The sequence below is a fragment of the Pholcus phalangioides genome, unplaced genomic scaffold, assembly GCF_987345545.1.
Source record: "Pholcus phalangioides strain wild (caught in Gottingen) unplaced genomic scaffold, Ppha-v1.0 ptg000009l_1, whole genome shotgun sequence".
NCBI lineage: Eukaryota > Metazoa > Arthropoda > Arachnida > Araneae > Pholcidae > Pholcus > Pholcus phalangioides.
The window spans coordinates 24,745,055-24,762,983 of NW_028301602.1; the positions used below are offsets into that span (position 1 = coordinate 24,745,055).

The 17,929-nt window shown below is 37.1% G+C and overlaps 1 long non-coding RNA gene across 1 annotated transcript; it reads right to left on the reverse strand.

Annotated features, from left to right (window-relative positions):
- Positions 1-689: 689 nt before the first annotated feature.
- On the reverse strand, positions 690-8,442 carry LOC149082590 (uncharacterized). The gene is made up of 2 exons (XR_016193185.1): positions 7,809-8,442; positions 690-886 (listed from the first exon to the last, which is right to left on the reverse strand). It is a non-coding gene; the product is annotated as an uncharacterized LOC149082590 (long non-coding RNA).
- Positions 8,443-17,929: the final 9,487 nt, after the last annotated feature.

The following is a 17,929-nucleotide window of genomic DNA, read 5'->3' on the forward strand; positions in this document are numbered from 1 at the left end:
TGGCTGGCCAATTCGCTAAGTTGCTTGAGATCCCTGGCCAATGTCCGGAGTTCTGATGTAGACGGTTTGGTAGGTGCTATTTTTCATCGCCAACGTGCGATGCAGGGCTATGTATAGTAACTACATTGGATTAGCTCCATGTGACGAGACAAAAATAGAAATTTCAGAGAAAAAACTATTTACAAAATGTATATAGGCATGTTATATTGGTAGTTTTTCTGTCAAACTTTGAAGATAAAAAAAAATGATTACCACAGTCACTGCGATATGAGGGATTGCAATAGCTGACGTGGACAACTGTCACGGAAAAATACACCAAATGGCGACGACCCCGAATCATGCCCTTTATTGAGAATTTGGCCTGGGATCTCCAGTCACTTCGCGAATTAGCTGGCTAGCCAGAGTCCGAAATTCGGACATTGGCCTGGTCAACTTACAACGAAATTTGTGGATTCGCGAACTGGCCGATTCCTGTGTGCCTCTGGAAATATATAACCATATATATATTTATTTATTTATTTATTTAATTTTTGAAGTAGATCTAGTAATAATATTTAGTTACATTTTTGAAGCATGTATTATTTCAAGATACACACACACACATGCCTGATGGGGCATCTAAATTTTTGAAGATTTGTCCCACCCTGACACACACACGATATAATTACGAAATTGAAAATGCCGTTCAATCTCTCGTAAAAATAAAAATTTATTTCATTTTCCAGAACAGTGTTTTGAAGTCTTCGGTTGTCTTCAGGCAGTGATATTGTCCGAAGGGATAAGTTTACCAGCATCCATAAACCATCACATTGTTACAACGCGTTTTTCACCTCAGGCGGCATTCGACGCAAAACGTAGCTGTTATCCATGAAACTTTTCGGATTATCTGCAAGAAAAAAAATGGAGCCACTTTAAACGGAGCTAATCAAAAGTTCTTCACTGATATTGGTAAGTGCAAAATACCAGCTATATAACAAAATGAACGAGAAGTACTGTACAAATTTTAAAAAGGAATAAAAAAAACAAAGTGATGTAAAAAGGTATAGTTTACAATAAAATACTTATCATGAACTAGAGTTTGTTATGATAAATTTAAAAAAAAGTTCAATTTTTTTTCACGGAGGGGACCGTAAAACAAAAAAAATTCACATAACACATAAGATGCAACGCAAACGGTGTGCAGGGTGTGGTGTAAGTGCTAATGCGGCCTTTATCTCATCAATCGTCCGCCGTAGAAGTAGGATTTCAATTTAAAAACAGCTGAAAAGGCGTTTAAAAATTATCCTGTGCCAATTTTTGTAGTGAATATATAGTGTGACACAAAATAACAAAATTTAAATTTTTATACTGTCCCCTTGTCTTCTAACTTCCAATGAGAAACATATTGCCCTGTATCTCCTGAGGCCAACTAAAAGACTCCATGTTTCCAAGTGCAAAATTCACTGTGTGAGATATTTTTAATCCAAAAATCTAACAGTAAAAACTAACAGACAACGCTCTTTTCTCCTCATTTATGCTGTCCGTTCGCAACTTTTCTCGATATTTTAATTCGAATATCTCAGCGAGACAGGGCAACAACTTTGTGAAATAGAGTGGGGGTAAGGAAACTTCCATTGAGAAATCAGCTATTACAATATCTGCGCTTGCCATTGCTAAAATGAAAGGCTTGTAAAAGGATTTAAAAAAAAAAACCCTCTCACTGGCATTGACGGAATATCTCATCCTTCAATTATTTTCATATATTTTACTTATTTTTTGCAAAATAGATGAGCGCCCCCAACAGTCAAACTTTTCAGACAATTAAAGGTCTATTCTTTTTATTCTTTTATCCCTATAGAATTAATTTCAAATAACCGGTCCTAAATATACCTACGAAATATTGTCATGTTTGTTAAAACCCAAATTTCAAGAAAACTACATTTTTATACAAAACATGCGTGTGCGTGTGAGGGGAGGGGGAGGGACAACTTATTGGCTGAAACTAGTTCCACTGTATGGCTAAAAAAATACTGCGCTAAAGCATAGAAATGTAAAAATTATATGCAAGATAAACAGAAAACTGGATGTTGTGAAGATATTTATTTTCTGAGATGTTGATTTTTTTAAGGAAGGAAAAACTTTCAACGGTTCGACTCCCGGTAGAGGCAGAGATGAGTTTTTTCCGTCCTTAAAAAAATCAACATCTCAAAAAATTAAATATCTTAATCATATATTTAAATTATATCAAAAACTGATAAAGGTGTTTTAAGAAGAGTGTTCGGGAAGATTAAAAATTCGATGGTTGGTAAAATGAAACTGAATTAAAATTTAATTGTACATCAGCAAAAGTACGGTAATCGCGCTATGACAGCTTCCTGCAATAATTCAGTAATTAATAATTTATACAGCCCCTGATGAAAAAAACAATGTAAGTTTTGCGCCTCTATATCAACTACACTGAAATAAATTTATTCCGTAATATTTTAAAGAGAATTTATTGAGATTATCAATAGTTAAAGTTGTTTATTCCGCCGGTTTTGAAAGACATTTCCGTTCCGTATTTTGAAGTTGTTTTGTCAATGTTTCAAAAATTGAGAATTTCTAACTCTACAATATCTCGAGAAATTTTCATTCAAATGTTAAAAATACGAATACAAAGCCGCAACAGGCAAAATGTCGATAACAAATATGGATGTCATATATTTCTAAATTAATGCAACCTGATTAAAAATGCAATTATGAAAACTAAAAACTATATATACATGATGAAATATACAATGCCAATAAAAAATATTCATGATTGTCTTATCTAAGAATGAATAGTTTCAATAGTTTATGGGAATCACATCTCTCGGAATAATAGATATTGGCTTGACTTTTATTAATTGGCTTTTTTTTTCCTGTTTTGGGCTGCAGAAAAATTTACGGGATACATTTTTTTCTATACAGGACAGCTAGAATTTTATAAATTGGCATTTTCTTTCTATTTGGGGACCCATAAAAATTACTGTATAAATTTATTTAGATATAGTAGAGAAAAGAGCAAAACTTTATAAATTGGTATTTTTTTCTATCTGAGACTGCATAAAAATTTGATTTTTTATATTCCTGTAATTTTCAATTTAAATAAACGAAACTAATATAATTAAATTTATTTTTTTCTGAATATTTTTTCATATTTTAGATTCAATTCTGTAATAATTTTTATTCTTTTCTCACACTCTTCTTTCAACTCACTCTTTTACGCAACTGATTATAATGTTAGTTTGCGTAGTGATCGCATCATACCAAACTGAAGATAAAAAATAAACAATAAATTCGCTTCCACTGCTATTTTTCAACCCGACTAAATTGAACAAAACGGAGAAATGAATATCAGATAATTGAATTTACCCGGAATATTTTCGGCACTGTCTCGCTATTGGGTGAAATATATATCCTGGAGGACACTGACGTGAACGCTTCTGTCTATGAATTTCAACGATTTTGGATCCTACGCTGCCATCATCGCGATCAAGAACTGTCCCTTGCCCAGTCACGAAATCCTTTAAATGCGAAATTTTATCCACTGATGAGCAACAAGCAAGTTCCGTTGAGCACATCAACAACAAAACGGTAACTATAAGAGCAGTGATGACGGCTGAAATTTTAAAACAGATCATATTTTCGATCCTTTGTTGTGTTTCTCCTAACCAGATGGGAATGAACATTAGTGTTATCGGTTATATCACTAGTTATATAATGAAGACATAGAAACCTGTTTCCTCAAAACGAAAGTAGTGTTTCTCGAACTAGTCAAGTCAAGGTTTGTTAACTCACGATTGCGTACGTGTGATACAATATGACAGAATGGTAGAGGACAGATATCTTCACTGATGAACTTCGAAGTCATTACGATAGCCTCGGGGAGAGAACTCTAAAATGAACTGTTTTCTACTTGAAAATGAAAGTGCATTGCTATCTAGTTTCATTTTCAAGGAGAAAACGGTTCTTTTGCGAGTGGACATTTTCCTCTCTATAAATGACCAAATATGGGCTTCATGGTTTATTTTGAGGTCAAGCCATATGTATCTCCTTTTTAAGATTTTTATGCGTTAATATGGGGTTCATCAACACCCATGGCTCGCGGGCTAAATGTGGCCCTCCGTGCTTTTAGCCGTACTTCACCAACCATTTTGAGAAAATAGCTACTTTACATGGAAAAACGGTTAAATTACAGAAAAAAAATTAAAAAAGCTTCCTTTTTAAGATGAAGTTCTTAAAATAGCGTACGCATATAAATATTCTAGTTTATTATTATTATTTCTGTATTTACTAACAGATTTACTTATACTATGTAGGATGCGTGTACATTGTTAAATAGTGGGAGAGAGTGCTTGTGCCTGCTACCGATCTCTATTTTTTCGGCGATTGTGGATTCGAACCCACATTCTTTGTTTGTATCGCAATTTTTTTTTCCGTTCAATCATACCGCAAAACGGAAGAAAGACTGAAATAATATTTCATTTTAGACAGGTTTCCGATACAGGTATACAGTATCCGTCATCATACAATATCCATCATAGATAGGTTTCACTATATTTGTAACGTATAAGTTTGAGTGTATCTATCTTTTTGTATATACATATATTTTTATCTTGTAAATTATGTTTTTATCTTTATCTTGTATTCATATATGCAAACTGTAACTGGGATTTTGCCTGTAGTTTGTATTTTAAATAAATAAATAAAAGACAACTAAAAAATGGTATATATTTTTACACTGCCGTTTTTGCGAGAAACATTTCTCTGACCATTCCAGCAGCCTGCAGGTTAAAATACTCAGTGTATTTCATAACAAATTTAATTACAAAAGTTTTGAAAATCGTAGTTTACAAATGGTGGCTAAATTCGGACCAACTGTGTAATATATTTGTAGAAATAATTAAAAAAAATCAATTAGAAACACATCCATCCAGCATTCAGAGTATTTATTTTCTCCTTCTTCTTAGCAACACTTCTGTTGAGTTTGAGGCTTCCAGGACAGAGCCCTCTGCATGGAGGCCCAAAATGTTGTTAAGATAGCCTTTTATGAACTTCATATGAGTGTAGATAGAAATAATAGCAACCAGAGAGAAGCTTTTGTATTTAACTCTTTAATTGACAAACATTGGAGATAGCAAACAAAAAAATGTTTGAGGAGTTATATAAAGCGAATCAGAGCGGTGTCTTGCATGCCATTATATGGTGAAAAAACATTATTGCAAATATTTGAAAAAAAAATACTGAGTTTATTATGTTTTCGGCAGACTCTGACTCACAAGCATGGCCATCTAAATAATAAATCTTCTTACTGCAATGACACCGATTTGTTATAAATATTACGGTAAATGTGATAAATGCGATTATCATTCATACTTACCAAACAGTTTGGTAAGTTTGATAAATTTCCCTAAATATATCACTTTTACTGGTGATTATGCATAGTACACAAGTGTCACGTCGTTGGTAAACATGATAAGTCGTACTATATGATATACTATATATGATAATTCATACATGTATTGCATTATTATATCGGCGTACGCTCGCAAAATTGTTACCATTATATTGGGATCCGATTTTATTCATCACACACGGTAGGCTCACTTGGATTTTTTCACCCATATTTATCAAATTCACCAATTACACTTGGATATTATGCATAAGCACGGATAAAGGCGACAAATTTCAAGTATTTATCAAATTTACCAACGACACTTGGTTATTACGCATAACCACCGCTAAAAGTAATAATGTTTTCAGTAATTATCAAACTTCCCAATGACGCTTAGGTATTATACATATTCACCGGTAAAAATGATAAATTTATCATATTTACTTAGATGATTGGTAAGTATGCATAACAAACGGTTATTGTGTATAACAACTGATTTATCCCATTTATGTAACATATGTAACAAATGTCGGTTTGAATAATAACCGGCAAATACGATAAATTTCGTACGAGATTTACCGTGTTTACTGAAACTGTTTGAGCATTACGCATAATCGCCGGTAAAAGTGATGAATTTAGAGAAAATTATCAAACTTACCAAAATGGTCAGTGATTATGCATATAATAACCGAATTTATCACTTTAATTTCGTAAGATATGTATGCTAATTTCTTTTCTTTTCATGTGTTCCAGCATATACAGTACATAAAGATAACTATTTTTTCGGGGTTCGCAACCTGGCTCTTAGCTCTAAAATATTTTGCATCTACTGTCTTGTATTTTGATAAAATGAATAACATTATCTTGTAAGTAAAAAGCTGAGTTCCGATTTTCAACAGAAAGTACTTATTGCAATTTGATTTTTGCACACATGCGTGCGTTGGATACAAATCAATTCCAACTTTTTTTTTTTCGTCGATGTAACAAATAGATAAGAGCAAAATCGTTTTAAAATCATGACATTTACCTATTATACAAATACAAATACAACGCCACAACAGGCAAATTGCCCAACGAGGTGGCTGACTTAAGAACATCATGGATCCCCGAGCCATTTTTTGGAGGCCCTACCTACTACTGCTACACCACACCCCCACTTTTTTCAAATGAGAGACCGGTTCGCATTCGCGCCTTCGGAAGGTGAAGTTCGAAAACCGCAGGAAAAAAAACGTTCTGGGATGATAGAAAGGTCATAATGGGGGTTCAAAGGTTACATAGAGAAATCACAACGAACCGGAACCTCTGAAGTTATAAATATTGCGTTTGATCAATAGGAGGATTCAAATATACGAGTGGGTTCGAAGGTCATATGAAGCAACATCGCTGAGCCGAAACCGCGGCTCAGCTTTTCTTTTGAGATTACCAAATTCATGCGAACTAAGCCGCTGGTAATAACTTCATAAGTAATTAATACTTCATAGGTGAAATAATTACTTCTTATTAGTAATAATTACTTATCATAAGTAGTATAATTACTTCATAGGTGAAATAATTACTTCTCATAAGTAGTATAATTACTTCATAGGTGAAATAATTACTTCTCATAAGTAGTATAATTACTTCTCATAAGTAGTATAATCACTTCTCATAAGTAGTATAATTACTTCATAGGTGAAATAATTACTTCTCATAAGTAGTATACTTACTTCATAGGTGAAATAATTACTTCTCATAAGTAGTATAATTACTTCATAGGTGAAATAATTACTTCTCATAAGTAGTATAATTACTTCATAGGTGAAATAATTACTTCTCATAAGTAGTATAATTACTTCTCATAAGTAGTATAATTACTTCATAGGTGAAATAATTACTTCTCATAAGTAGTATACTTACTTCATAGGTGAAATAATTACTTCTCATAAGTAGTATAATTACTTCATAGGTGAAATAATTACTTAACGCTGAGAAATTGAATTTTCTGGATGTTACGCCGAAACTAATATTTGGAAAGAAAAGTGATTTGTCTCCGGGAATCGAACCCGACCCCTTGCATACCGGGCAAGTGTGTTAACCAATATACCAGAGACATGCTTTTCAATTCCTTATAACACGCATTAGTAGCGTGAATCGCTGATTGGAGACATAGCAGCCTCCCTTAGTTACAGCAACGATTAACTTAACTACAACAATTAGCACACTTGCCCGGTAAGAAAGGGGATCCGGATTCGATTCTCCGGAGGAGACAAAATCACTTTTCTTTCCAAATATTAGTTTCGGCATAAACATCCAGAAAATTCAATTTCTCAGTATGTTTCGGGCCGAAAAAAAAAAAATACCATGTCTTAATGCAATTACACCACGCATTCCTCACTTAATTAATGCACTGGAAAAAACTAAATTAAAACTTTACCCTCTGGACCTGCGACAGCTCCTGTTTCTCCTGTCGTAAAAGTAGTTATTACAGCACTTTCTCTCTCTCGGCCTGTTGCAGCTACAGTGTTTCACGAAGCAGCTTAAAGGGTATTTGACGCCCTGAGTTGAAAATGTACCACGTTGAGGTGCGGGGGCTCGTTTCACCCTGGAAACATCATGCCCAAATAAATGCCCTCCACCAATAGGCAAATGCTTTTCATGTTCCGAACGTGAATAAACAGCGGACAAAATTTTCTCCTTCAACAAGACACTCTGCTGTTCGCAAGAAATTAAATCAAAACTAAACAGCAAAGTTAGCCCTGCGATGAGGACGGCCAACCCTTTCACAACGTTAGCGCAGATCATGACGGAATCTATATGAAAGTAAGTAATCCACAAAAGAGTGCGTACATCTTCGTTTTTACCCCAATATGAGAACTATCCGAACCAACTACTTTTTTGGGCCTGTTTGCAACCGGTTTCACGTGGAAAGAAAAAACCTTGGAACGAGCGTTTTTAAAATATTTGGCATTTGTTTTGTACGGCCTGCGACAACTGTGATGAAGCAAAAACATGACTTCAGCATGCGAGGCACGAAATCGACGATAGTTAGATAACGACGCTTCATGTATGACAAGCATTTTCAACCCGTTGCCCCGCGAGTACCACGGTGCTCTCTGAAGTGCCCAGAGTGCTCGTGTCTGATTTCGTGCTCGCGAGCACTTGATCAACAAGTGCCGGTATTTAATCCCGTAGCAATTAAACACCGTGGAGGAATTGCATTCAAGGATTGAAATCATCGTGCATTCATATGTTAAACTTTCCCTAAGGGTGCTCTTCTTTTGATGATGGGTACGGGTAGTGTTCGTGACTGGGAAAAGGTTGAAGACCTCTGGTATATGAGAACGTTGACAGCTTCGATCAATCATGATGCCCAATCCCATTAAAACACATATTATTGCTTTCCCATGGATTCTTATCTCCCTCGTGGGCCCCTTACGAGGCTACTTCAGAGATAAATTCGTTGATTACATAAATTTATGTTTAATGTAATACAGTGTTTCCCAAAGTGGGCAATATCGCCCCCTGGTGGTCGTTGGAATGGTACGGGGGGGGGGGGGCGATAGAAGCTACGGATTTAACATAGGATCCTATGGGTTCACTTGAGTTGGGGGGGGGGGATGAGAAGGAAAAATTTTCTGATGAAGGGGGCGATGAAATAAAATTTTGGAATATGATTTAAATATATTTAAATATATTTAAATATATTTCGGTCATTTAAGGACAATCACATGCAACAAGAGGAATTTTCCAGTTTTTTTACTACTATTGATACAGTAAAACCCTTCTTAATGGACACTCATCAACATGGGCGGAGATACGGGGGGGCCCCATCGAAAAAGGTGTGGAGTCAACAGATCTAATGTATATGCGTGTATATGAAGTGGCATCATCATCATCGTGTAGCCCTACCAATAATGACTGTGCCCCCCCCTACTTCCAAGTCTATCCCCCCTCATCCGCCTATGCCCCTCAGCCTCAGAGCGATCACCCGTCTTTTCTTACTCTCTTTGCGAAATAAAAATTTCCCCTTGTATAATAAAAGTATGCATTTCAAATCCCTGATTAACGGTCACCCCTCTTTTATGCGCGAATTTTTTTATCCTATCGGTGTCCGCAAAAGAGAGGTTTTACTGTACTAGTCTACATTCCTCTATGGAACATCTAACGAATTGGTGCATGTTGGAATTTAAGCGTATGTATAGAGAACCTGAGTGAGGTTTGTTTCTGTGTAATGCTTGCTATGTTTAGCGCTGCCATCTGCCATCAAATTTTTCCAAGTTTGTTTGACTGAAACTCGTGATAATTAATGAAGTACAGCCAGAGGCAGGTTTATGATTTTGCAGTCTGCGGACTACACATCTTGCCGCCCTTCTCCCATCCCATTCTACTCTAATTTTTTTTTTGACCAATCACTTTTCAAATTCGTCGCCCTGGGCTATGGGCCACTTGGCTTCAAGAAATACGACTGTGTCCCAAAATCACTCGTTTTGTCCACACTTCCTGGATCGCTCTTTTGGTCGATCACTGACCTCGTTCCTCACTCTTTTGCTCAAACCCATGCATCACTAGGAGCACAGCGTATTTCCTAAAGGGATGGGAGGATGGTCGTCCTTTACTTCAAAAAAAGTACCAAAATCCCCCACACTTGATTAACCTCCCATTCCCAGATGGAAATGCTTTTCCATGCTTGCACACACTCTAGGGTCACTCCCACGCTCTCTAGGTCAATCTTTGGGCCATTCATGTCCTTACATACGTTATAAATTTCTCTTTTGGCCTCCCTGTGGTCACTCACATTCTTTCTCTTTCACCAACCAAGCCTCTTTCTCTTCAGGTCACTCTTTTTGGTCACTCACACATTCCTACAAACTCTCTAGGTCACTAATTGTACATTGTAGACCTGTTGCTCTCTGTGGCAAGACTTTTTAACGGGAGAATCGACTCGCATTTGCACCTCGAAGTTGCTAACCACAGAAAACCAACTTCAGCCGGGAAAATAGCCAATCAACCACCGGGAGACTATAGCACTTGTCAGGGCTACATTGTATACTGGATAAATACTAGTGACAGCGATCACACACCAACTGTCTATGAAAGACCCCCCTGCCTCTTCTGAGGTAACGGAAGTAAGTTTCTTTGTATCAGTCCGGGGTTGTGAGCGGTTCTCTATCTATCTATCTATGAAAGATACAATGGAGAAAAAACATGATCGAAAGCAGAGGAGCAACAAAAATTCCAATTCGGTTGATCAATTGCATGGAAGAAGCTCAAAAAATTAATTATTCCTTGAAACATTGTTGCCGTCAGTAAAGCAGAAGACGGAGACGACAAACAACCATCGACAAAAAGGGAAATACCCGGAAAGATTGAAACGCCGATTTAATTGTTTGAGTATCAAAACTAATAATTAGTGATCACAGGGTCACCAATATCATGGTGCTCACATGTATGCTACTTGATTATACGCTAAGTGGCAATAATATTGAGGTGCTTCGAAGTGGTTTAACCCTTCTGATGTTTCTGACGTAATATTACGTCGGAAGCTCTTTATAAGACAAACCATAAATATTTTTGTATTTTTATACTTTGTATTATTTTATATCATGTAAAATATATAGTATTTAGTTTTCATTATTGGATTTTTAATTTAAGGTTGCTGCATTTTATAAATATACGACATCCCTGTTTGTTATGCGCATCTTTCTCGCAGCCACCTCGTTGGGCATTTTGCCTGTTGTGGCCTTGCATTTGTATTTATTGTACAATATCATGAAGAGTTTGCGATGTGATTATAAATTCCGATTATTCATTAGTGTGGTGATACTGCGATTTGTTTGTATCCGATTGTGTATGATATTCACTTAGTGTATACAGTCTACGCCGCATAATGGGATCAAATTGGGATTCGGAGTTTCTGAAAACAATATCCGATTGATAACTATATCCAAAAACTCCCGTTTGCAAGAAGAGTGGCCATGCATTCGGTTTGGTAGAACGGGACGATTGGTAAAGCAGTTTTGGTTTGAAATGGGAAAACTCTTTTTTTTTTTTTTCTTTCTTACGTAATTGGTTGCAAAATGTTCAACTTTGTATCTTTTTATTCTATTCCAAAACGGGACTTTTGCTCTTACACAAGTCTTGCACATTACATTTGTGTTATCCAGCCATTGTGAGGGTTGGCAGCAAATACACATAACAAGTATTATACAGAAACAAACTTCACGTTAGGTTCACTATACGTACACACACATTGCAACATGTACCAATTCGTTAGAAATTCCCAGAGGAATTTGGACGAGGTACATGTATGGTTTAGTAGTAATAGTAGCCATTGTGCGGCGTCATAATGCAACCGTCTAATGTATATCACGATTACGATATTATTTGTTAATGTTATTTGTTAATGTAATGTTATTATTTATAATGTTAATATATATGTATATAGTATCCTTGTAGAAAATCTGTATCGTGAGAAAGTCTTTCAAAAAAGAAATTTGAATCTAGGCAGTTAAAAGAAGCTGATCAAGAACTGTGTAAAAGGACTTTTTTTTCATACATTTTACTTTACAATGACTTTCATGGATCACAGCGAATACTACGGACTGATCACGACATTAAATACGGAATTGCTTGTCAACAACAGAGGGGAGAGATGACACCCCCGCCTTGTAACCTCTTACATAGTCTTGCAGTCTGATGACAATAACTTACGGGTGGGGGGGGGGAATGTTTGGTACAACCTAAGCATCGGAATGTGCAAAAAGAAACTTTCGGCGGAAAAAAATAATAATATAAATACAATTATAAACAATAATTAAACCCATATATATTATCGACACAAAATTGCGCATATTTACCCGGATTTTCGACATCGTTTCGATCTGCTGTGGTAGACATAGCCTTTGCAGCATCTTCTCTGGGATGGTTTGTTGCAACTGCATCTATCACTCACGAGGCATGTCAATGAGTATGCGACACCTTTGTTTCGAAAGTTGATTCGAGCGTCTCTCTTCACCCTGAATAGCCCAAACGGATGTCTTTCGTCGATCGGCACTTCCCAAGGTAAAGGACTTGAGGATGCGATGAATCTGCTCGACAGCGAACTCTCTGACTCGCTTGAGACGACGTGATCGAATGTGAACAGCAAAGACACGCCGGCGAAGACGAGAGCCGTCATCGTTATAGCGCTGGTGTAAATCATGTTAGAACTTGATTTGAAAATTTCCCGCTGAATTAGTTCTTGTCCATTTATTTTTACGAGGATTTTTCCACAAAAAAATTCATTCCCCTTCCAATGGATTATTTCTTCTGTAATTGTAAGTCACGATTCTTAGAAAAAGTATAAGTTGCCACCATAACGGAAAACCCCGACGTCCCGTCAATTTCTCATATTAAGCTTACAATAGCCGGAAATCATGATGTCCGAGAATGTCGTTATTATTGCAAGCGAAACCGGATTATCAGCATATAATTATTCTTTGTAATTGAAAGCAACTGCGTGTTAAAATAAAACAGCTACTATAGAAGAACAATCTGCATAACGTCTGATACGAAGCACTTGAGTTAGTTGAAATGAGAAGGATAACGAAATGTTAATTTGAGAATGCCAGTGCTATAGGTAAACCAATCTCTGGTGTCCAAAAGATACTATTACACAAAGCACTATTAACCGTAAAACGATCAATTAGAGAAAAATTGAAATTCCCATTACGTAACCGGTCGTTCAATGTCAAAAATATAAACTATAAAATAAATCATACAAATACAAGGCCACACAACAGGCAGAATGCCCAACGAGGTGGCTGAGAAACTTTTTTTTAGTGACCTGTCCGGATTCGAACCCTGGATTTGCTGACGGAGATACTCACTCACCCACAAGACTACGAATCCGAAGATAGGAACTGAATTCGTGTTTCAAATAAAACAAGAGGGATTAAGATGCAAAAGGCATCGCTCTATCCTTATACGCCTTGATAACAATCATTTTTTACCTCATGTAAAACACGTGCTGAAAAGTTATTTCTGTTTTCGTGAATAATTTGCTATGACGTGTATTACAGGAAGTGTCCTTAGAATAATCTCCTTTGTACTATTGTCAGTAGGCGGTATTTCCCCAGTAAATAATAAATAAAAAAAAATCATGTTTTGTTGAATTGCAAAACTGAATCCACCGGAAATATCAATGGCAATTGCGACATTGGTAGCACTGATGTGACTTCTGTTCAAAAACTAAATGATTAAGACTGCGTATAAAAATACTATAATGTGGCAAATCCCTCATCTTTACATGCTTGAAAACAGAAGTCTAGTCCAGTAAATAATCGACACAGTCAATTTAGGTCCATATAGATGCATGGATCGTGTAATCATCGAAATGTATATAAAAAGCTATGGTCAGGTAGTCATTGAACAGGAGGGCCTGGACCAATATGAGAGAACATGTTTTTTTTTTCTTTTTGCAAACTATAGATGGGGCTTGTAATAAATTCTGACCTGAAAGGATGACAAAGAATCGATTTTATGAGTCAAGCTCCCTTTAGTGCGTGTTAATACGGAAATTACTCGTATTTCGTAAGAAAAATGAGGTAAAATGAAAGAAAACCCGATACTGGCAAAAACAAAGAACCTTTGAAGCAGTAATTTCCAATAACACGAGCACCTCGCAATATCCGGAATCTCGAAGTTTTCAGACTTGAATTATCGAGACTCAACTGTATTTATTCCATGTCTTTATTTTCAATCGCTATTCCGTTAACCCTTTCGCTTACAAGCTATTGGCAGCAATTTAGGATGATCTATATTTGACGAATCGGCGATAAATCTGATAACCTTGTCCAAACCCAACTACGCATTAGAAAAAGGAAGAGAAACAAAGAAAAAGTAGAAGAAAAGGAAGACAAACAGCAAATGAAAGGGGAAAACAGAATAATAGATAACAGATTAGAAACAAGAGAGTAGAGATTTCTCTTTTCGCCCTCACCCTACCTGTTCTCTTTCACTCTTACACGTATATAATAGAATATATATATATCATGTGTGGAAGGAAATCACTAACAGGAGTATAGATATAACGGAGAATTTTTTTTTCATATGGTTAGAACAAAGCTTTGCGATGATGAAAGAAAACATGAGTGGAAAGAAAACAAAAGAAGAACTTGTTTGAATTTATTCCACTGGCATTAGGACGCAAATTTCATTTATTTACTTACTCGGAAAAGCTCTGTTCAACAACGATAAAATCGCTGTACCAACATGAAATTTATGCATAAAAAATATGAGATGAGACTGGGTACGAAACGTTCTTGAAGCTTCACCCAGTGATTCGTGGCTGAGGTAAAACAAATTAACCAATAGTACTTTATCCACCTACGTCAATGCTACAATGAAAATCACAAGCACAAGAAACAGGAAAATTCAGAAATGAGCTGATAAATACGCACCCTGCATTTATAGGACTCTTGATTTCCATATTTCCTGTGTTTTAATTTCGTGCAGTGGCCTCTATCGACAAAAATCTCAAACGCAATAAAATTAATACCAGGTGTTTCACGAAGGACCCCTAACTTTGAAAAAAAATATGTTTATTTAACAAAAACGTAAGAATCTGATACAGAAATTTCAAAATTTAAGTTACGAACTGTGGCGATAGATGACGCCGCAAGCGGCATTACCATAAGTAGGCTGTACATGTACATAGTGGGTAATGCAAGCAGCCCTCGTTGCATTAACATCAAAAGCGATTAAAAATGTGCACCTTTCACACAACACACATGTCGCAAACGAAGAGCGAAACTGTCAGTGACTCTCTGTAGTGCACCGGAAATCGACACAAAAGCTTGACAAACAACCTCCTCCAGCTCGTCGAGCGTTAAAGGATTGTTGATGTAAACAATGTCCTTCAGTGTGCCCCCACAGAAAGTAGTTGCAGGGGGTGAGGTCGGGTGAATACGGAGGCCAGTCCGTGACTTTTCCCTTAACTGTTGAATAGTTCAACGCAATAACTCTATCATCGAAGAATTCGTCCAGAAAGTCAAAAACGGCTTGTGCACGGTGCGGGCGAGTCCCATCTTGCATGAACCACGCCGTGCATGGCCGATCGCTTGTTGAGTGGCGACAAATCGTTTCAAATTATGCCTTTGCAGGAGATTGCAGCCCAAACGGTAATTTTTGGACTATGGAGTGGTTGTGCGTGACACTAATGTGGGTTTTCGGTACCCCAAAAATTGCTGGATGACGTGATTCAGGATTCAGCTGCAAGTCTGCGGACAGATTTATTCGGATGACGCTCAATAACTGCAGCAAGTGCCGTTGCATTTTCAGGTGTAACGACGGAGTGGGTGGGACCCCCATTTCGACTAACACATCGGCCACGTTGCCTGTCTATTGTGGAGGTTTTTAAATAGCTCACGAATTGTTTTCCCATCTGCGCCTTTTGCGACTTGAAATCGCGTTTGAAAACTTCTCCTTGTGGCAGTAGCGCTGTGGATTTAATCGGTGGTACTCCAACACAATAAACATACGTTCCTCCATGGAAAAAATACCTCACTTCCGGAATTTATTTCACTATACGCTAATAGCAGTCACGTTTCAACGGAGAAATCTTAGACGACCGATCGTTCTCGGCGTCTGAGCTCTCTTTCTTGGAATTTGTGACTCCACCTGTGACGCCATCTATCGGCGCAATCGGTAACTAAAATTTGAGGATTCTTACTGATTTTTTAATAAACATACCACTGGTTTCGTGCTTCTAACTATCACCGTTTCCGAGATATTTATTTTCAAAGTCAGGGGTCCGTTGTAAAACCCCTGGTCCCCGTGGGCTAGGCAGCGACGAGAAAAATTAAATTGGGTCGATCGGAAACGCGATAAGCATAGACATAAGAATAACTCTCAATTATCTTACATCTATGGCGGTAAGCGTTATAAATAAATCAAATATTTGAAAAAATTCATAAAAAGAAAAATAGTTTTTATGTAGAAAAGATTGCGATTTACAAAAACAATGCCAATATCCGAAATTTAACTAACATTCACACTACTTAGCACTTTTATTGTGATGAAGTCTTGAATGGCATTTAAAAGACTCGCCGCAGAGAGCAAAAGGACTACAACGGTATACTATTAAATCATTGCATTTCATGCATAGTTAGAAAAATTGATGACAGATGGCTGCACTGTACATAACAAACATTATACAGGAACAAACTTTACGGAAGGTTCACTACAAGCATGCACGCGCATTCCAACATGTACCAATTCATTAGAAGTTCCGCAGAGGAATATGGACGGGGTGCATGTCTGGTTTAGTAGTAGTAGTCCTGAATGATATTCCCTTCCCCCGCCCAGATTATGCACTAATGGGTTCTAAATCAGCTGAAGATAGATAAGCATTATCATGTCTGATTTTGTCATCATTTGAGTGCAGTCAAATGATGTTTTATTATTTTCCAATAAAAACACACTTGCCTCAACAGTGAAGAATACTTTCGAGGCTGCGTGATGTAACATTTTTCACTAAATTCTAAAATGCCAGAACTTGAATAACAGTGCATTTAATATTACTTTGGGTGGTATTCGTCGACATGGTTTAAACTATACTCATAATTTTTGTTAAGATCGAGACGGATTGGTTAAATTCAGGTTTTTAACCAATCTATGTTGATCTCTTATCCAAAAATTGTAACTACAGTTTAAAACATGTCGGCGAATACGGTCCTTAGTTTTATTAACGTGTTAGCTTATTGAAGGTCCCCCCCCCCCTTCCATAGTCTCTCATATCACAAATCTCATCAATCAAACTACTGCGGCTTGATGTCAAAAAGTGCTGTTGATGGAGCGTTGTTGTGCCAAAATTAATTATCGTTTAAGTTTGAGCTTTCATCCTCGTGGTTTTAGGGTGACTGGCAGAGGCGTGTTTACGGTTTCGTCGCCTGTGGGTTACACGAATTTAGCCGCCCTTCTCTCGTCATAGTTAATTAAATCTTCTTGACCACTCATAGCTCGAATTTGCCGCCCTGTGCTGTAACCCGCTTGGCCCCCATTCCGACCTGTAAATATGCCTGTAGTCCTACTATAATTCCTTCTTATGGTCACTCACATGCTTGCGTACTCTTTTCGTGGCTCACATGCTTGCGTACTCTTTTGGTGGCTCACATGCTTGCGTACTCTTTTGGTGGCTCACATGCTTGCGTACACTCTTGGTCACTTATATGCTTGCGCATTCTTTTGATCACTCACATGCTTGCTTGCTTACTCTTTTGGTCACACGCATGCTAACACTTTATCTGGGTCACTACCATGCCCACACTCTATCTCGGTCACTCTCAGGCTCACACTCTATATATCTAGGTCCTCTCATGCTCACACACTCCCTAGTTCCCCATTTTAACCATTCACATGCTTGCACTGTTTTGGCTATTCACGTGCTTGCACACTGTTACAATGGGTCAAAAATAGTTAAAAATCTGCTGAGTAAATACTTGAACAGCCCCATAGCGATATTGGACACGCGTAGCTCTTCTCTGCACCCCTTCAACCAAGTCTGTGTCACTCCGA